The 22,950-nt window shown below is 40.8% G+C and overlaps 2 long non-coding RNA genes across 2 annotated transcripts in view; one reads left to right on the top strand and one right to left on the bottom strand.

Moving 5' to 3' along the window:
* The window catches only part of LOC118763579, a 48,447-nt gene that overhangs the window by 18,889 nt on the left and 6,608 nt on the right, over positions 1-22,950 (top strand). The gene's annotated exons all lie outside the window — the stretch shown is intronic.
* Positions 8,293-22,950, bottom strand: part of LOC118763580 — a 19,094-nt gene continuing 4,436 nt past the window's right edge. Inside the window, exon 3 of the long non-coding RNA XR_004999328.1 lies at positions 8,293-8,426. This is a non-coding gene — a long non-coding RNA (uncharacterized LOC118763580). The remainder of the gene's footprint in view (positions 8,427-22,950) is intronic.

The raw sequence follows: 22,950 nt of genomic DNA, 5'->3' as shown, positions 1-22,950 counted from the left end.
CGTGTGGTTCGTAAGCAAGCTACTTACCACACAGCCACTGTGTATATGTGTGTATGTGTGTGCATATATGTGTATGTATTGGGTGCGTTTTCGTGACAACAGCACTTGTGAGGTCCCCAAGGGAGTCGTAAGACAATACCCTTTGATTGAAGGTTCCGTAGTGTTGAGGAAGGTGACTGATGTTGAGAGGCAATTTCACTGTTGTCTCTTTCAATCAGTTGCAGTCAACATGCGTTCCACAATACTGCACGAGGAATCTGTGTCCCCCATTAACCATGGTGGATCCTCAATAATGGTAAGTGTCTTCGTTTACTAAATCCTCTACCCCTATCCCCCTCACCTTCGTGTACCTTGGTCACCTCCATATCTCTTTTCCCACCCGGGATAGCCATGTTTCACTTCTACAAGAGACCTGTCCCCATCTCTCTATCACACTTTGCCTCTCAACATCACCCCGAAAGGATGAAAGGCAAAGTCGACCTCGGCGGAATTTGAACTCAGAACGTAACGGCAGACGAAATACTGCTAAGCATTTCGCCCGGCGTGCTAACGATTCTGCCAGTTCGCCGCCTTAACCGTTTAGGGTATTATCATCGTCATCAACATTTAAGAGTGGTCTGTGAAAGTAGTTGAACAGGTTACCTTACACGTCTATGGAGGGTAAATAAAAAAGTTTAAAAGATTTTTTTTTCTTAATCGAAGAGAGATGAGAGTCTTGACTAATATTTGGGCCAAAATGAATTTTATATTTTCAGGTGTGCAAGGATTGCAAGGCCTGTTACTTTTTAAGTATAAATTACATAGAGACATACGTATGTGTGAAGTTTCTAATTTAGAGGCATAACTAGAAATTTTAGGAGGGGAAGAGGAGCTGATTACATCGACCACAGTACTGCAAGACATTCTGTCTCACGCTCTGACGATTCTGCCAATCCACTGCCCTCACATACACACACACACACACATACGTGTGTATATATAGTTCACGAAAAATCCAAAAGACGAAGACAGGTGGTGTACAAAACAAACAGATGTATTAGTATAACGCTCAGGAACTGAAAAAGTCTTTTACGTTTCGAGCCTACGCTCTTCTACAGAAAGGGAGACAGAAAGAAACATGGAGAGAAGAAAAATGTGTGTAGTGGCTAACGATCTATATATATATATATATATATATATATATATATATATTATATATATATATATATATATATAAAAGGTGTGTAGCTTTGTGGTTCGAGTATTCGACTCATAATCTTAATTTAATTCAATTCACGACGTCGCGTTGTGTCCTTGAGCAAGACACTTTATTTAACGTTGCTCCAGTCTACTCAGCTGGCAAAAATGAGTTGTACTTCTATTTCAGATCGGTCAGCCTTGTCACACACTCTGGCCCACGTTGAGTCTCTCCCTGAGTACTACGTTAATGGTATACGTGTCTGTGGAGCGGGTGTTCAGCCACTTGCAGGTTAATTTCACGAGCAGGTTGTTCCGTCGATCACATCAACTGCAACCCTCGTCGTCGTAACCGACAGGGTGCAAGTTATATATATATATATGAGAGGGAAACCACTATGTGGATGCCCTTATGCTAGAAGTAGATCCGCTATGGTCTTACCACTAAGAAATGTTCTCAAGAAATAAATTCAGCAAAATAGCCAAAACGTAATCGAGCAAGACAAAAGAAAAGCAATAAAAATATGGATTATTCACATACATGTTTCACTATCACCATATTACGTAATTCAACTTACGCAGGATGTCCGTAGATCTTCGGTGTGATCGTCCAAGTGAATATAATTTAAATTTATACAGTACGAGATTGAAAACTCAGCAGCTTGCAGCTGTTGTTACGACACAGAAACAGATGTATTTCGTAATTAAAGACTGTTTCTCTCTTTTTGTATACATTTATTCTTTATTGGTTTGTGGAAACGAAGTTGATTTATTAGTTAATTACCAATATTTCCCCCTAATCACCGTATTTAATCATATTGTTACTTCTGATGTTGAAAACAGAAATGGTTAAACCCGCTCTTGTTATTACATAGATACATAATCAACACCCGTTTATAGTTAATTACATTATTAATTAACATTATTTCCCAGTAACACTGACTTTGTTTCCCTTGCAAACATTACTATTTAATCAGCTTGTTAATACAAAAACAGCGAACAATGATGTACTCAATATTGTAGGTATGGCTGTTTGGTAAAGAAGTTTGCATCCCAATCACATAGTTCTGGGTTCAGTCCCACTGCGTGGCACCTCGGGCAAGTGTCTTCTACTATAGACTCGGCCGACCAAAGACTGACGAGAATAAATACCAAACTTGAAAAAGACAAAAAAAACCACTTAAGTACAGGGGTCGATTTGTTCAATTAAAACCCTTCAAGGTGATGCCCCAGCATGGCCGCAGTCCAGTGACTGAAACCCACTTTAAACGATAAAGTTTAAATTAGGCGCAATTAGGCGCAGGAGTGGCTGTGTGGTAAGTAGCTTTCTTACGAATCACACGGTTCCAGGTTCATTCCCGCTGCATGGAACCTTGATTGGGCAAGTGTCTTCTACTATAGCCGCGGGCCGACCAAAGCCTTGTGAGTGGATTTAGTAGATGGAAACTGAAAGAAGCTCGTCGTATATATGTATGTGTGTATATGTTTGTGTGTCTGTGTTTGTCCGCTAACTTAGCGGGTAGGCAAAAGCGACCGATGGAATAAGTACTAGGTTTCCAAAGAATAAGTCCTGGGGTCGATTTGCTCGACTAAAGGCGGTGCTCCAGCATGGCTGTAGTCAAATGACTGAAACAAGTAAAAGAGTAAAAAGACTAATTAAATTAGCAAATATTTATTATAATCAAATCATTAGCTGTGTGGTAAGAAGCCTGCTTCCCAACCACATGGTTCCTAGTTCAGTCCCACTGCGTGTCACCTTCAACAAGTGTCTTCTACTATATAGTACTGGGACGACCAAAGACTTCTGAGTGAAATTGGTAGACGGAAACTGAAGGAAGCCCGTTGTATATGCATGCACATACATATGACTGTGAGTGTGTTTTCCCGCGTCGCCGCTAGCAACCAGTGTTGGTGTGTTTGCGTCCCCGTAACTTAGCCGTTCGGCTAAGAGAGACAGATTGAATAAGTAGTACCAGACTTGGCAACAAAAAAAAGTAATAAATAAATAAAATAAAACGGTTCTAGAGTCGATTCATTCGACTAAAAATTCTTCAAGGCTTATTACTCCAGCATGGCCACCGCCTAATGACTGAAACAAATGAAAAATGCGAGTATTTTATATAAGTTCCTATCATCTCTCACTCTTATCTGCCTCTCTCCCCCCTCTCTCTCTCTCTATATATATATATTCTCTTTTACTTTTTACTCTTTTACTTGTTTCAGTCATTTGACTGCGGCCATGCTGGAGCACCGCCTTTAGTCGAGCAAATCGACCCCAGGACTTATTCTTTGTAAGCCCAGTACTTATTCTATCGGTCTCTCTTGCCGAACTGCTAAGTGACGGGGACGTAAACACACCAGCATCGGTTGTCAAGCAATGCTAGAGGGACAAACACAGACACACACACATACATATATATATATATACATATATACGACAGGCTTCTTTCAGTTTCCGTCTACCAAATCCACTCACAAGGCATTGGTCGGCCCGGGGCTATAGCAGAAGACACTTGCCCAAGATGCCACGCAATGGGACTGAACCCGTAACCATGTGGTTGGTTAGCAAGCTACTTACCACACATCTATGTGAACTACCTTATTTCTGAATTGTCTCTCACTTCTTTATTCTCATCATTGTATTATAATGTCTTTTAATTACCCCTCCTCTTCTCGTGTTTACTTTAACGTTTCGCTCCTCTAGTTTAAAAAAAAGAACAAAAAAGACTTTAAAACTCTCCCTCACCCCACCTCCGCCCTCACTGCTTTCTCCACCCCCCTCCTTGTCTTTCAAACCCTCCATCTTCTCGCGTAACCCATCTTTCAAACCCACTCACCCCGACCGCCTTTTCTTCTCTCTCTCTCTCTCCTCTCTCTCTCTCTCTCTCTCTCTCTCCTCTGTGTCAACTCTCCAAAGATAAACTACAAGCTCTACGTCGTTCATACATTACTATCATTCATAAAAATACTTCTCGTTTTAACACCGTTCACCTCTCTCGCTCTCTCAATCTGTCTGTCTGTCTGTCTGTCTGTCTGTCCTTCCTTCCTTCCTTCCTTTCTCTCTCTCTCTCTCTTTCTTTCTTTCTTTCTTTTTCTTTCTTTCTTTCTTTTTCTTTCTTTTTCTTTCCTTCCTTCCTTCCTTCCTTCCTTCCTTCCTTCCTTCCTTTCTTTCTTTCTATTGTGTATGTACTTCTGTATCTCTGTCAGTCTGTCTCTCTGTATCTATGTTTCTCCTTTACTCTCAACTCTTACACTATCGCTCCCTCTTTCTCTATATAGACATATATATTACATATATAATCTACATGTGTATCTCTGTCAGTCTGACACTCTGTATCTGTCGCGAGCTCTCTTACATATCTCTCTTTCTCTCTCCCTGTATGTATGTATGTATATGTCTGTATACTTATATATATATATATAGAGAGAGAGAGAGAGTGAGTTTGTGTGTGAGAGAGAGAGAAAGCGATAATAGTTTTCTCTGTATATCTATGAAAGTTTTTTTCTCCTCTCTCTCTCTCTCTCTCTCTTTCTGTGGCTGACTATCTTCTTTCCCTCTCTCTTTCTCTCTCACCTATCTCTATCAGTCTGTCTCTAGTATCCTACCCTTACTCTATCTTTCTTTCTCTGTCTTTCTTTCTCTGTCTATCACTCTATCTCTCCCTCCGGTCGATGTTCTATCTTAATTGTATCACTCTCTCTCATTACCCCCCTCTATTCGTGTATGTATGTGTGTGTGTGTGTGTGTGTGTGTCTCCCTTATACTATCTCTCATGGCTTCCCTCTGTGTTTTATTCATCTCTCCCTTACTATCTCTTCTCATTTAAGCTATAAGGATCCATTATTTTAAACGCCATTTGTATTTACTTTATATATATGTTATATCATGAAAATGTCCTACATATCTCTCTAAGCCTTCTGTCCGTCCTAACACATTTCTCTCTCTCTCTCTCAGCCATCCATTCATCCATTTTGCCCCATGTCCTCTTCGACGGCTTCTAGGTAAACGTTCCACTCTGTTACCCCACATTCTCACCCCGCACAACACACGTATGTATGTCGGTCTTGCCCCAGAAACCAACTTCAGGCGTCACCCCAAACTAATAAAAATCCGGTGTTGCTTTGACACACACACAGACATGAGCCAAGGACGGCAAGCATATATACGTGGTCGCTCATAGTGCTAGAAACAGCAGCCAAATCTGTCTCAAATCGCACACCAAGAATATTTAAAACCAGTAAGGATAATATAGTCGAAGATAATGGCTGATAAGATAGGAAAGTCACGGTTAGAGCGTCTTTGATTGCGTAAATATGTGTGTATTTGTCTATGCATATATATTTGTATATATAGGCGTAGCAGTGGCTGTGTGGTAAATAGCTTGCTTACGAACCACATGGTTCCGGGTTCAGTCCCACTGCGTGGCACCTTGGGCAAGTGTTTTCTACTATAGACTCGGGCCGACCAAAGCCTTGTGAGTGGATTTGGTAGACGGAAACTGAAAGAAGCCCGTCGTATATATGTATGTATGTGTGTCTGTGTTTGTCCCCCCAACATCGCCTGACAACCGATGCTGGTGTGTTTACGTCCCCGTAACTTAGCGGTTCGGCAAAAGAGACCCGATAGAATAAGTACTAGGCTTACAAAGAATAAGTCCTGGGGTCGATTTGCTCGACTAAAGGCGGTGCTCCAGCATGGCCACAGTCAAATGACTGAAACAAATATAAGAGTAAAAGAGATATGTTTTCGTTCATATAACGACCGTTTTTCCATGCTTTGCACGAATTATTGCACGACTTATTTGAGACAGCAAGTTATGACCAGATGCTCTTCCTGTTGCTAACCCTCAACCTGTGATGCTTTTTTTATGCGACATCAACACAGGTACTTCTTACAGTCCACTCAGCTGGCAAAAATGAGTAACGCTGCAATGGACTGGTGTCCTGTTCAGCTGGGGAACACATACGCCATTGAAACCGGAAAATTGGACCCATGAGACTGGCTAGGCTTTAAAAGGGCGCAAAAAAAAATAGTTTCATGCAGATTTCTGAATCATCATAATCATCATCGTTTAATGTCCGCTTTCCATGCTGGCATGGGTTGGATGGTTTAACTGAGAACTAGCAAGCCAGTAGGCTGCACCAGGCTCCAATCTGATCTGGCAAGGTTTCTACAGCTGGATGCCTGACCTAATGATAACCACTCTGGTAGTCTAGTGGATGCTTTTTACATGTCACTAGCACAGGGGCCAGTCAGGTGGCCCTGGCATTGACCATACTCAAATGGTGCTTTTTATGTACCACTGGCACAGGGGCCAGTCAGGCAGCACTGCCATTGACCACACTTGAATGGTACTTTTTACATGCCACCAGCAGAGGAGCCAGTCAGGCAGCGTGGTTAACAAAAATCTTCAATCTTCAGCCTTACCAAAACTCTGTATATGTGCATGAGTGTATTGCAAATAGTAAATCTAGTAGTTACCATTGAGGTATCTTGAAACAGATTTGATGAAGGATTATGGAGGGGATAGACAGCTGGAATATGTAGGTTAACTGGAACGGTGGGGGGGTAACTTCTGCTACTACTTTGGAGGTCTCTGGAGACTTGAGTTTTGGCAACTTTGAAGCATCCAGTTTTGTTGCATCTCTTCGTAAAAACTGAAACATAACAAGAGCTGCGTCTCTGAAGAAGAGTCTGCTGTGAACCTGTTGGTGGTGGTGGTGGCGGTGGAATCATCTTCGTCAAGCAGTATGTTGCATCGGTGCATGAGTGAAATGTAGTGTAGTTTTATTTCTATCTTTAGAGTGCATGCCTTGCTATGATCACATATGGGGGTAATTTGCCATGTGTGTGTGTTTATAGATGTATGTACGTGTTTTTTATATATATATATATATATCATCATCATCATCATCATCATCATCATTTAGCGTCCGCTTTCCAAGCTAGCATGGGTTGGACGGTTCAACTGGGGTCTGGGGAGCCCGAAGGCTGCACCAGGCCAGTCAGATCTGGCAGTGTTTCTACAGCTGGATGCCCTTCCTAACGCCAACCACTCCGAGAATGTAGTGGGTGATTTTATGTGCCACCGACACAGGTGCCAGACGAGGCTGGCGAACGGCCACGCTCGGATGGTGTTTTTATGTGCCACCGACACAGGTGCCAGACGAGGCTGGCGAACGGCCACGCTCGGATGGTGTTTTTATGTGCCACCGACACAGGTGCCAGACGAGGCTGGCGAACGGCCACGCTCGGATGGTGTTTTTATGTGCCACCGACACAGGTGCCAGACGAGGCTGACGAACGGCCACGATCGGATGGTGTTTCTTACGTGCCCACAGCACGGAGGCCAGTCGATGCGGTACTGGCTACGGCCACGTTCGGATGGTTTTCTTGTGTGCCACCGGCACTGGTACCACAAAGATACAAATTCCATTGATGTTCATATATATATATACTAACACATTCACACACGGGAGTGCATATGTATATATAATACATTATATATATATACATATATATATATATATATATATATATATATATATATATATATATAATATATATATATATATATATAATATATATATATATACACATACATATATATATTGTCTTTACTCCTTTACTTGTTTCAGTCATTTGATTGTGACCATGCTGGAGCACCGCTTTAGTCGAGCAAATCGAGCCCAGGACTTATTCTTTGTAAGCCTAGTACTTATTCTATCAGTCGCTTTTGCCGAACCGCTAAGTTACGGGGACATAAACACACTACCATCGGTTGTCAAGCGATGTTGGGGAGACAAACACAGAGACACAAACATAGACATATATATATATATATATACACAACAGGCTTCTTTCAGTTTCTGTCTACGAAATCCACTCTGGCTCTGTAGTACAAATGTCTTGTTTTCATAAGTTTTGAAATAAAATCTGCCACCAAACCTTAGTCACAATTTATGTTCCTAACACCAGCTGAATGATAACTAAGCTATTTTACTAAATTCTTTGTTATATTTAAAATAATTGAAAGAAACACAGAGCATCTCAAAATAAATACAGTAACGAAAGGGTTAAAAAACTTTATAAGAGGTGTTGAAATTTAATTTCTTTTTTACTGCTGTGTGAGCACTTCCTAGGCTGATTTCCGTTTCCTGTGACAATTTGCGTAAGGACTTTGGCGGACTTGCCAACAGTTTACCAGGAATATCGGAGACTGTTTCGTCTGAAAGAACGGTAGGCCTTCCTAACGTCAACCACTCCGAGAGTGTAGTGGGTGCTTTTACATGCCACCACTGGCACGAGGGCCAGTTTGGTGGAACTGGCAACGGCCATGCCCAAATGGTGCTTTTATGTGCCACCTGTACAGGAGCCAGTCCAGTGGCACTGGCGACGACCTCATAGTAGTATTAGTAATTCTAGCAATAGTCCACAGTGTTTTATATAAGTAAATAATCTGTGTCCATGTTCATAGTCCAATGATATTAATTAGATTGAATGGTGTGAGAAAATCTCAACTTGAACATATTGAAACTGTGTCTTAGAAATGTGTGGATCAATGAGCAATGTTTTCGTGTTCACTGGTTCATCTTACATGGAAAATAATTGAGCTCACTTCCTCCTTTGGTTGTTCGCTGTTGAGGGCTTTTCATTGGTTCAATGAAGTCGACCAATCAGTGGGTCAGATTTCAGTGTTTTATTTGATACCTCATCGCTTGGTTGTAGAGCTGCTGCTGTTGTGATTTCGAGGGTGCCTTGATATGGGGTTAAAAAGTGGAAGAGGGTGAGCTTAGCAGAAGGGCCTGATTGTTGTTGTTTTTGTAGTTGTTGTTTAACACCAGGTCAACCTTGATTCGGTGATACATGCTCTAATCACCTCAATCATCTTTGATCATACAGACCTATGATCAAAAACAATCTAAATGTGACTCTCACGTTTTTTTGTTTTTATTCAGACACATTATATCTAGGACAACATTATCAAATTTTCTTTTCTTTAAGATAGTAGAGTACAATTTGAGGAACATTTGGCTGCTATTTCTGTAGTTTAGGTGACTATATAGAGCAGGCCTGGCCAACTCGAATTACACTGCGGGCCACTTTAATCACAGAAAGTTTTTTGAGGGCCGCTTATATACTTTATGTACTAATAGTCAAATAATCAAATTATAGATTCAAGAATTTTTCATACATTTCATTTACTCTTTTACTTGTTTCAGTCATTTGACAATGGCCATGCTGGAGCACCACCTTTAGTTGAGCAAATCGACCACAGGACTTATTCTTTGTAAGCTTAGTACTTATTCTATCGGTCCCTTTCGCTGAACTGCTCAGTTTGGGGGCATAAGTGCACCAAATTCGGTTGTCAAGCAATGTTGGGTAGGGGGACAAACACAGACACAAAGACACACATACATGAATATATATACATATATACACACACACACACACACATATATACACGACAGGCTTCTTTCAGTTTCCACCTACAAAATCCACTAACAAGGTTTTGGTTGGCCCGAGGCTTTAGTAGAAGTCACTAGCCTAAGGCGTCACGTAGTGGGACTGAACCCAGAACCATGTAGTTGGGAAGCAAGCTTCTTACCACAAAGCCTCCTCTGGGCCTTAATTTTAATGATTCTACAAGCTCACCACGTTAAGAAGAAGAAAATCTAGGAACCCCTTCTCAGTAGTTATCACCAAAAGCCAGTGGGGCCACTTTTTAATAACAAGTTGAGAACATGAGTGGAGGGTGGGATGGAGTGATTCAGTTGTCAGCAGGAGGTTGGCATTTTTTTTTCTTTACAAGCACTATTAGTTCTTATATTATTTCAATCTTCACTTCAGTGAGTGACACTTGAGAAATATAAGTGAAACTTGAGCCTCAAGCATCATTTATCCTGAGAGATAATTATATTTAAAGTAACACCTTCTTTCTTCTGAAAAATTATAGATAAACTCCTCTCGCTGGATATTTACAGAGAGATTCTGCCAGCTCACTGCCTTAATAATAATAATAACAATAATGCTTTCTATTGGGTTGTCTGGAAAGTTCATGCCAATTCATAGTAGCTTGTTGAGGCAAGTGAAATCAAAACCAAAATCAATTCGATGACTGGCATCCGTGCTAGCGGGGTGCAAAGAGCACCATATGAGTGTGATCGTTGACAGAGCGGCTAACCAGCTTCCGTACCAGTGGCACATAAAAGGGCACCATTCGAGTGTGATCATTACCTATTTCTTTATTACCCACAAGGGGCTAAACACAGAGGGGACAAACATGGACAGACATAGGTATTAAGTCGATTACATCGACCCCAGTGCGTAACTGGTACTTAATTTATCGACCCCGAAAGGATGAAAGGCAAAGTCGACCTCGGCAGAATTTGAACTCACAACGTAACGCAGACGAAATACCGCTAAGCATTTCGCCCGGTGTGCTAACGATTCTGCCAGCTCATCGCCTTACTGGCACTTGTGCATGTGCTAGTAGGGTGCTAATCCGAGCGTGATCGTTGCCAGAGCAGCCAACTGGCTTCCGTACCCATGGCACATAAAAGGGCACCATTCGAGCGTAATCATTATCAACATCGCTTCACTGGCACATGTAAAAAGATTCAAGCGAGGCCGTTGCCAGTACCACCTGACTGGTGCCCATGCTGGTGACATGTAAAAAGCATCCACTACACTCTCGGAGTGGTTGGCGTTAGGAAGGGCATCCAGCTGTAGAAACTCTGCCAGATCAAGATTGGAGCCTGGTGCAGCCATCTGGTTCGCCAGCCCTCAGTCAAAATCGTCCAACCCATGCTAGCATGGAAAGCGGATGTTAAACGACGATGATGATGATGATGACCTTTCCACTAAATTTAGAACGTGATTGAGTCCATAAAATAGGATTTGACTACACCTCCATTTAGAGCACAGTTTAAGCTATCTTTTCATGGAAGAATATTTATATTCCTATTTACCTGTGTTAATTCTGTAACCCTTTAAAATAGAAGATAAGAAAGTTCATTTTCGGCACTTGATGCTTTGGGTACCAGACAAAAATTGCTGCAGCTCAGCTGGGATGTGTTACCCAACCCTCAATATTCACCAGATATTGCTCCTTCGGATTTCCACTTATTCAGGTCTCTGCAGAATAGTCTTAATGGTAAAAATTTTGATTCCTTGGATGACGTAAAAAAGATACCTTGATGAATTCTTTGCCATAAAACCACCTCAATTCTGGGAAGAGGGTATTTTCAAGTTAAAGGAAAGATGGAGACGCATTGTGCAACAAAATGGTTCATATTTGGTTGATTAAAAATGTAATGGCAAGTATTTATTGAACTTTTTCTTTCCTTTAAAAATCGGCACGAACTGTCCGAACAACCCAATACTATAGGCACAAGGCCTGAAATTATGTGGGAGGGGACTAGTCGATTACATCGACCCCAGTATTTCACTGGTACTTATTTCATTGACCCGAGAAGGATGAAAGGCAAAGTCAACCTTGGTGGAATTTGAACTCAAAACATAACAGCAGACAAAATATTGCTAGGCAGTTCACCTGGTGTACTGACGGTTCTTCCAGTTCACCGCCTTAATAATGGTCTTTTACTCTTTTACTTGTTTCAGTCATTTGATTGCGGCCATGCTGGAGCACCACCTTTAGTCGAGCAAATTCACCCCAGGATTTATTCTTTGTAAGCCTAGTACTTATTCTATCAGTCTCTTTTGCCGAACCGCTAAGTTTTTTGGGGGCGTAAACACCCCAGCATTAGGGGGACAAACACAGACACACAGACATATACCCACACACTTACAAACATGCATATATATATATATTAATATATTTATATATATATATATATATATATATATATATATATATATATATACACACATATATATATGATGGGTTTCTTTCAGTTTCCGTCTACCAAATCCACTCACAAGGCTTTGGTCGGCCTGAGGCTATAGTAGAAGACACTTGCCCAAGGTGTCACGCAGCGTGACTGAACCCGGAACCATGTGGTTCGTTAGCAAGCTACTTACCACACAGCCACTCCTACACCTATGATAATAATAACCATAATAATGATTCCAAATTCTGGCACAAGGCCAGCAATTTTAAGGGAGCAGGTAAGTCAATTGCATCATCCCCAATACTCAACTGGTATTTTATTGACTCTGAAAGGATGACAGAATTTTGAACCCAGAACATTAAGGGCCAGGAGAAATACCACTGTGCATATTATCCAACTTGTTAATGATTCTATTAGTTGCTTTCTAATTAATTTTGAGTAGGGGAGGGGGTTTAATTGGGGCCATTGACCCCAGTATCTCACTGGGATGGATGAAAGGCAAAGTTAACCATGATGGGATTTGAACTCAGAACTTGAAGAATGAGAACAAATGCCCAGAGCTGGAAGTAATGTGACTAAGCATTTTGTTTGACGCACCAATGTTTCGGAAATACAAGCACAATACTGCCCTGCCTGGTGAAGTGGCACTAGCAGAGACACCACCTTCTATGAACAGGACAGGATTTCTGAGGCACAACGAAAACGCAGACTCCACAAGTCCAGAGGTGGCACGTTGTCTTCTGTCCCAACTGTCCACCAATGCCTGATCTGTGATAGGGCCTTCCAAGCACACATCGGACAGTTTAGCCACAGCTGGACACAGTGCAACCGGGCTTCTTCTCCCACATGATCTCCTTGGTCATCTCCAACAACAATGGACAAACTAAGGAAATAACAAAATAATAATATAATAATAATTAAATATAGAACTGTATTAAAATAATAATGGATTCAAATTTTGACTCAAGGCCAACAATTTCGAGGAAGGGGCTAAGTCGAATTACATTGACCCCAGGGCACAACTGGTACTTATTTTATCATCATCATCATCATCATCATCATCATCATTTAATGTCCACGTTCCATGCTAGCATGGGTTGGACGATTTGACTGAGGACTGGCGAACCAGATGGCTGCGCCAGGCTCCAGTCTGATCTGGCAGAGTTTCTACAGCTGGATGCCCTTCCTACAACCACTGAAAAGATCGGCGAGTGGAGGGGTTGACCAACCCTGGCTGTATTTGAACCCAGAACATAGGGATGTTTAATGACATTTTGTCTGCTGTGCTAACAATTGTGCCAGCGTGCCTCTTTTTATAATAGTTGTCTTAGAGAGCATTCAATGTTTATTTCACTAGCCATATCACTTAACCAAAACTAAAAGCATTCCAGCCATGACCTCTCCAACTGTGTTTTTTTGGACACCACTTTCCAATTTATTCTTTATGAAGATCATAGGGTGTAAATTTTAGAGGGATTTGTAATATGAGAGCCTGCTTTTTCTAGTCTGCTGGGCAACCACATAGGGTTACCCTCATTGGTTCATTCCTGGCACTGTTGTTCCTGGTTGGTGGTAAATACAGAATGGGAAACAGATTCCGGAATAAGTCATTCCGATCAGATGTCTTGGAGTTGACGCTCACCATGATAAGATGCTAATGAGAAGCTGGTAACCAGTGTGTGTCCATATATGTGTGTTTATATATGTATATATATATATATATATATATGTGTGTGTGTGTGTGTGGTGTGTTTTTATATGTGTGTGTGTGGTGTGTTTATATATGTGTGTGTGTGTGTGTGTTTTTATATATGTGTGTGTGTGTGTGTGTTTTTATATATGTGTGTGTGTGTGTGTGTTTTTATATATGTGTGTGTGTGTGTGTGTTTTTATATGTGTGTGTGTTTGTAATATTTATGTATTTACATTTTTGTATGTATATATGTCATGTATATATTCATATATATGCTTGTGTATGTATGTATATATATGTGTGTGTGTATATATATATATATATATATATATAATGGATAATAAAACATAAATATGTCATGTATGTTCATATATATGTTTGTATGTGTGTGTGTATATATATGTGTGTATGTGTGTATATAAGCCTGTGGGCATGATCTGGTCCCTTCTCCCCCCCCCCACCCCCCACTCCTTATCACAAACAATCCTTGCATTCTTCTAGTCATAACTCACTTATTATCTTTTATGATGAAGGGTGAGTGCTTATCTTTTCCTAGAATTCATTTATCTTAGTCTCCAGAGATCCCCCATCTATTAGAAGCAGAGGGGACCCCATATAACTTTCACATATACACAAGTATATCTGTGCATATATATATATATTCATACATATATATATATATATATGTTTATATATATATATATATATATATTATATATATATATATATATATATATATATATATAGGTGTAGGTGTGGCTGTGTGGTAAGAAGCTTACTTCCCAACTACATGGTTCTGTGTTCAATCCCACTGCATGGCACCTTGGGCAAGTGTCTTTAGCTATAGCCCAACGTGCCATGCAGTGGGACTGAACCCAGAACCATGTGGTCGAGAAGCAAACTTCTTACCATACTGCCATACTTGCATATAACTGTGATTTTCGTTTGTGATTCATGTGTAGACATAGGAGTGGCTGTATGGTAAGCAGCTTGCTTACCAACCACATGGTTCCAGGTTCAGTCCCACTGCATGGCACCCTGTTCAAGTGTCTTCTACTATAGCCTCGGGCCGTCCAAAGCCTTGTGAGTGGATATGGTAGATGGAAACTGAAAGAAGCCCGTCGTATATATGTATATATATATATGTGTCTGTTTGTGTGTAGATGTTTGTCCCCCCCAACATCGCTTGACAACCGATGCTGGTGTGTTTACGTCACTGTAATTTAACAACTTAGCGGTTCGGCAAAAGAGACCGATAGAATAAGTACTAGGCTTACAAAGAATAAGTCCTGAGGTCGATTTGCTCGACTAAAGGCAGTGCTCCAGCATGGCCGTAGTCAAGTAAAAGAGTAAAAGTGTGTGTGTGTGTGTGAATTTCACTCTCTCAACTTCTCTAAAAGATCAATTTATGTCACCATTGTTCTTCCATATTTGCCCTTTACAAAACCACCCATCACCATTCATACTGGCTAAATGATCTGATAAAATGTTGGGTCATGTGATCCGTCTGGTCCTTTGTCACCAAGGACTTACTGATCTCTCCAGTGTTAGTACCACAAAGTTTCATGAAACTTTGTGTGTGTTAGTACCACAGATTCATGAAATGGTTGATTGCATGCTAACTACCTGATAAAATCTGATATAGATTTTATCCTTAATTTTAAAATAATATATACACACACACACACAAACACACACACACGCATATATATATATATATTGATAGAAAAGGTAAGACAACAAAAGAATGAAAGAGACCTCGATATTATGTAAATAGAGGAATTTATCTGTAAATATAATATGTGACAATTGTTCAGTAATGCTATTTTTCATAGCATTTTTCCGATGGCTGGATAACTGAAGAGATGGCAGTGTGGATTTCCACCTCGGCATCCGAAACTCGGAGTTTTATCATGGCTACTGAATAATTGTCACATATTACATTTACATATATATATATATATACGGAGAGAGAGAGAGAGCAGAGTTTGGTGTAGTGTTCTGATTTGCTTATTCTTGTCAAACTGCCCAACCCATTCCAACATGGAAAATAAGCATTAAATGATTATAATACATATGTGTGTATGTATGTGTGTGAGTGTGTGCGTGTGTGTATGTATGAGTATATGTGTGTATGTATGTATGCATGTGTGAATGCATGCATGTGTGTGTGGATGTATGTGTTTGTGTACGTGTGTGTATGTATGTATGTGTATGTATGTGTATATGTGTGTGTATGCATGTGTATGTATGTGTGTGGATGTATGTGTGTATATGTGTGTAGAGATGTGTGTGGGTGTATGTATGCATGTGTGTGCGTGTGTGTGTGTATGTATGTGTGTCTATATGTATATGTGTGTACGTATGTATATCTATATCGTGTGTGTGCGTGTGTATGTATGTATATATGTATGTATATCTCGTGTGTGCATGTATATATGTGTGTGTATGTATCTATATGTATATCTCGTGTGTGTTGTGCATAACGAGAGAGAGAGAGAGGGAGGGAGAAATTAACAGCTCCCCCCAGCATTTACCTGTCAAGTCCTTCCTCACTAAATCTTCTTTATTCATGTTATTGATATTTCTATATTTCACGGTCTGACGATTACAACAGAACAGGGAGAGAAAGTTATTAGTTTCATTCTAACCCATCCTCATTCCTTCTCCAAATTATCGCTGTTTCCATGTGGCAAAACCACTTTTCATTTCAATTCACTGATTTCCACCTGTGTTCTTGTCTTTTACACCTGAAATATTTCCTGATTTACTCACCTTTCTATACTTTCACACCTCACTGCTTAATATTCTATCATCTCTGTTATTCTTGAATAAACCTCTTAACTGAACTAAATGTCACACCTGTCTGTTTTCTCTACCTTTACACTTTAATCATGCTTTCACCTGCATTCTCGTTAATAAATTATGATATAGTAAGGTGGCAAGCTGGCAGAATCATTAGCACGCTGGGTGAAATGCTTAGTGGTATTTTGTCTGTCTTTATGTTCTGAGTTCAAATTCTGCCAAGGTCGACTTTGCCTTTCATCCTTTCGGGGTCGTTTAAATAAGTACCAGTTACGCACTGGGGTCGATGTAATCGACTTAATCCGTTTGTCTGTCCTTGTTTGTCCCCTCTATATTTAACCCCTTGTGGGCAATAAAGAAATAAGAAACATTAGCACACCGGGCGAAATGCGTAGCCCTATTTCGTCTGTTGTTACATTCTGAGTTCAAATTCCGCCAAGGTCGACTTTGCCTTTCATCCTTTTGGGGGACAAACACAGACACACAAACATATGCACACACATCATCGTTTAATGCCTGTTTTCCATGCTAGCATGGGTGGACAGTTCGACCGGGGTCTGGGAAGCAGGACGCTGCACCAGGCTCCATTCTGATTTGGCAAGGCTTCTTCCAGTTTCCATCTACCAAATCCACTCAGAAGATTTTTAGCTGAATAAAATTACCCTTGTATTTTATCATCATCATCATCTTTTAACGCCCGCTTTGCATGCTAACATGGGTTGGACGATTTTGACTGATGGCTCGCGAACCAGATGGTGCACCAGGCTTCAATCTTGATCTGGCAGAGTTTCTACAGCTGGATGTCCTTCCTAATGCCAACCACTCCGAGAGTGTAGTGGGTGCTTTTACGTGCCACTGGCATGGGGCCAGTCAGGCGGTACTGGCAACAGCCTTGCTCGAATCTTTTTACACATGCCTCCAGCACAGGTGCCAGTAAGGCGACCCTGGTAATGATCATGCTCGAATGGTGCCTTTTATGTGCCACCGGCACAGAAGCCAGTTAGCCGCTCTGGCAACGATCACTCTTGGATGGTGCTCTTGGCACCCTACTAGCATGGGCACAATTGCCAGTAAGGCACTTTGGCACTTTTTCTGTTGGTCTCTTTTACCAACCTGCTAAGTTGTCAGGATGTAAACACACCAACAGCAGTTGTTAAGCATTAGTGAAGGACAAAAATACGCGCACACACACACGATAGGTTTCTTTCAGTCATCTAAGAACAAAGAAAATACAAATCTTGGAATGGATATGAAATCCATTCCCAAGGCTTTTGGTAGAAGACACTTGCCCATAGTGCCATGCAGTGGGTTTGAAACCTGAACCATGTGATTGAAAAGCACCAATGTACAATAATTTTTGACACTTTACAGTATATACTATACCACACACTGTTACACAAAACAATTACACGCATAAAAATAATTAACTGTTATGATCAATGTATGTTTAAAATTGCTATCATGATTCTTTCACAAAGTGATTGTTACTTTAAAAAGCCAACATTTTAATAAGAAAAGGTGTGAAAAACCATGAAACTAAATCTTGTAGTGTGAGATAAATTAGAAAAATATTATGAATGTGTGTTGGGGATTGTTTTTATTTTTTACCTGTTCTAAACGAGAAACGAGGAGAATGTAAATTTTTTGGAATAGTTTCTGGGTTAATTATGCCTTTGATCAATGTTCTGTTAGTGAAATATGGTAGCAGAAAATGTATGGAAACCCATTTTGTCTCAACATTACCATTTTGTGTTTTCTATGCTGGCATGAATAGAACAGCTCTAGAAAAAATTCAGTGTTTTAAAGAACACTTCTTAACTCCCAATGTCACGTTCTCCATTTGCTGTTTTCATACCAGAATGTGTTGTGTGTGTGTGTGTGCATGTATGTGTATTTGTTGGACCCTGTTGGTGCCATGTAAAAAGCACCCATGCTGGTGCCACATACAAAGGCACCTATGCTGGTGCCACATGAAAAGGCACTGGTGCCATGTATAATAGTGTGGAGTGAAAATTTTAAAATTGTGGAAATTGAAAATGCTAAATGCTAAATTTGCTATCGAGATCGATGAAGGGCATTTTCTCCCTCAAGCCCCTTAAACTCCAAAAATGGGGGATTTTTGTAAATTTTTTACAATAGCGGAGTATGGGAGGTCTTGGGGAGTAAATGCCATTGAATCCAGTTCCTATTTTATCAACTTTGTTAGGATTTGAACTCAGAATTTAAAGGGGTGTATTCTAATACACCAGGATACCAAATCTGGCATCTCCTAACTATGTTTACATATCTGTAATGGATTAGTTCTGGTCTGTTTTAGTAATCCTATAGCACAGTGTGGTGGTGGGTGTTAGAGAGGCACTAATAATATTTGATGGTGGAGAACCCTAATTCCATCCCTATGTCACTGAAGGTTCTAGTTTAAGGTTTCCTGTCATAATATATTACAATTATTGATTTGACTTAATTACTTCAGACAGTTGACATCTGACTCGGAAATGTGTTTTCATATTTTGACAAAAGGAACTCTGTTGAAGAATTGGTAAGAATTTCTCTTCAGCATCATCATTATAATCATCACTGTCCACTTTACCGTGCTTGCATGGATCAGATGGAATTTGATGAGACATATTTTCCACAGCCAGATGCCTTTCCTGTTGCTAACAGTCATGTATTTCCAAGCATGGCAAACCAAAACTCCTCATACTGACAAAGGCTATTGGGCTAGAAACTTGTGTCCATGGCTGTCCTTTTGTCTCCAAACAATAAGCCTGTTCTTTTCCTTAATGGCATGTCAGTTTTGGAGAATTTTTGAATTTCAATATTATATGTCCCTTTCTAAATCATTATATATATTCGGAGACCCCCTTCGGTCACGAATGACCATGGCATTGCACCTAGGAAGTTACTCTCCCAAGCACAAGTCCGAGCAAGGTTGTTTATGGAAGACCAGCAGTCGCCCATACATACCAGCCTCCCCTCTCCACGCCACCAGTGTTATCCAAGGGAAAGACAAAGGTCGATACAGCTTGGCACCAGTGACGTCGCAACTCATTTCTACACGTAGTGAACTGAGCAACGGAAATAACGTGGAGCAAGCGGCTATGTGTTGCTCAAGAACACAACACCCAGCCCGGTCCAGGATTCGAACTGGGAACCTCATGGTCATAAGTTCAACGCTCTAACCACTGACCCATGCACCTTCATACACACACACACACACATATACACATGACGGGCTTCTTTCAGTTTCCGTCTGCCAAATTCACTCACAAGGATTTGGTCGGCCCAAGGCTACAGTAGAAGACACTTGCCCAAGGTGTCACGCAGTGGGACTGAACCCAGAACCATGTGGTTCGTAAGCAAGCTACTTACCACACAGTCACTCTTGCACCTAATATATATACTTCTGAATGTGAAAGTGCATGGCTCAGTGGTTAGAGCATTGGGCTTACAGCCGTGAGGTTGTGAGTTCGATTCCCAGGCTGTGCTGTGTGTTGTATTCTTGAGCAGGACACTTCATTTCACGTTGTTCCAGTTCACTCATCTGTAGAAATGAGTTGCAACATCAATGGGGCCAAGATGTATTGGCCTTGGACAACATTTATGGCAAGAGAGGGGCAGGCCTCTATGCATGGGCGACTGCTGGTCTTCCATACACAACCTTGCGCAGACTTGTACCTCAGAGGGTAACTTTCTTGGTGCAACCCCATGGTCATGCATGACCAAAATTCACAGGTGGCAGGTGCCCTCAACCATATTCCTAGATGTGTAGGTGTATGCATATATATGTATATGTATATTGTTCCTTCTCGGGCCATGCCTGGCTCATAAGGGCCGGTTTTCCGGTTTCTTTGGCGTATAGGTTCCCCACCTGGACGGGACGCCGGTCCATCACAGGTGTACTGCAGGAGGAAAGAGTGAGAGAAAGTTGTGGCGAAAGAGTCAGCAGAAGTTTCACCATTACCTTCTGCTGGAGCCGCGTGGAGCTTAGGTGTTTCGCTCGTAAACATACACATCGTTAGGTCTGAGATTCGAACCCACGATCCCTTGACTGCGAGTCCGCTGCTCTAACCACTAGGCCATTTGCCTCCACATAGGTATATATGCGTGTATGGTAATATGATTGTGTGTATTTAATGGGGGCAGTGTCTGGTCTGTGTGTGTGGGAGCCAGTGATGGTATAACTCCCAGGGCTAACTTACAAATCAACCGTTCACCTCACCAATATCTCTCTCCTGCCAGCAACAAGACACGACAATATCAGGCTAGAAGTTAATTTCATTCTTAAACCTATAATTAACAGCATCAATTAGAATTCCTGAAAAACTGCAACTTTTCTTTGGAAGTGGTTGGGGTGTACTCTTGCGCACACGTGTGTGTGTGTTTTTATGTTTGTATTTCTGTGTTTTGGTAAGTCTAGTAGACGCATACATGAAAATTTATACTCGTATGTGTTTTTCTGTGTGTGTGTGTGTGTGGATGTATAGATATGTATATATATTTCTTTACTACCCACAAGGGGCTAAACACAGAGGAGACAAACAAGGACAGACGAACGGATTAAGTCGATTACATCGACCCCAGTGCGTAACTGGTACTTAATTTATCGACCCCGAAAGGATGAAAGGCAAAGTCGACCTCGGCGGAATTTGAACCCAGAACGTAACGGCAGACGAAATACGGCTACGCATTTCGCCCGGCGTGCTAACGTTTCTGCCAGCTCGCCGCCTTAATAGATATGTATATAATACATAGATATGTATATAATAGATATGTATATAATACATTGGTATGCATAAGTGTGTGTGTGTGTATCTGTCTATATATGTATCTGTGTATGCTTGAGGTTGTGTGTGTGTATGTATATATATATGTCTCCTGTACCCATATATGCATGTATATATACATATAGATGTAGATACATATGTATGTATATATGCATATTTTATTTATTATTTTGTTATTATATATATGTGTGTGTGTATGTATGTGTGTATCTATATGTGTATATATATATATATATATATGTATGTATATGTATATGTGTATGTATATGTGTGTGTGTATCTAGATATATATGTGTATATATATATATATATGTGTGTATATATGTGTATTTGCATGTGTGTGTGTATATATATATGTGTGTGTGTGTGTGTGTGTATATAAACTGTATCCGTGTACACATCACCGTATGTGTGTGTTATATACCATTATTGTGTATATTTCTCTCTGGTGGTTGTTTTGACTCTTTGGAACCATTTATTTTAATTACACAGTTTCCACCCTCCCCTTCCTCTCCTCCCCACCCCACTCCCTCTCTGGTATTTTGCTTGCAACAACAACAACACTGTTGCCATTACTGTGACTCATACAACATGCCCCCCCACCCACTTTCTACCTATAAAACAGTTGTTGGCATTGGAGGAGGGGGGGGCAATTGGGCAATGGATTGGGGTGGGCGAGGCCGGGTCTTTTACATGGACCAACTAAAATTGTTCTAGCTTCTTTTAGTGTTTTTTATTTGAATTTTTTTTGAAAGGTGGGTGTCAGTGTCATCATCACAATCAGTCATTGTCGTTATCGTCATTAGCAGCCGTAATTATCGGCACCATCGTAATCATCATCATCATCGTTGTCATTATTATCATCATAACAATCATCATCATCATCATCATTGTTATTATTGTTATTATTTCCCTAATAATCATCTTTGTCATTGTCTGATTGTGTGTGTGTGTGTGTGTGTGTGTGTGCATGTGTATGCGTCTGTGTGTGTGTGTGTGTGTGTGCATGCATTTGTGAGTGCGTGCCTGTGTATGCATCTGTGTGTGTGTCTATGCATGCATGTGTGTGTATGCATCTGTGTGTGTCTATGTGCATGCATGTGTGTGTATGCATCTGTGTGTGTGTCTATGCATGCATGTGTGTGTATGCATCTGTGTGTGTATGCATCTGTGTGTGTCTATGTGCATGCATGTGTGTGTATGCATCTGTGTGTGTGTCTATGCATGCATGTGTGTATGCATCTGTGTGTGTATGCATCTGTGTGTGTCTGTGTCTGTGTGTGTCTATGTGCATGCATGTGTGTGTATGCATCTGTGTGTGTCTATGTGCATGCATCTGTGTGTCTGCATGCATGTGTATGCATCTGTGTGTGTGTCTATGCATGCATGTGTGTGTATGCATCTGTGTGTGTCTGTCTGTGTGTGTGAGTGCTTGCCTGTGTATGCACCTGTGTGTGTATGTGTGTCTATGCATATGTGTGCGTGCGTGTGTGTGTATGTGTGTATGTGTGTGCATGTGTGTGTCTGCTTGTCTTGACATCATTTGATTGTTGTAGAACAGCGCCACTTGTCATATAAACGTAGAGGTTTCCATTTCCAGTCTTGCATGGAAAACTTTCTGGCCTCTGGGAAATA

Source organism: Octopus sinensis, linkage group LG5, assembly GCF_006345805.1.
Source record: "Octopus sinensis linkage group LG5, ASM634580v1, whole genome shotgun sequence".
Classification (NCBI taxonomy): Eukaryota; Metazoa; Mollusca; class Cephalopoda; order Octopoda; family Octopodidae; genus Octopus; species Octopus sinensis.
This window is presented reverse-complemented; position numbering and strand designations above follow the sequence as displayed.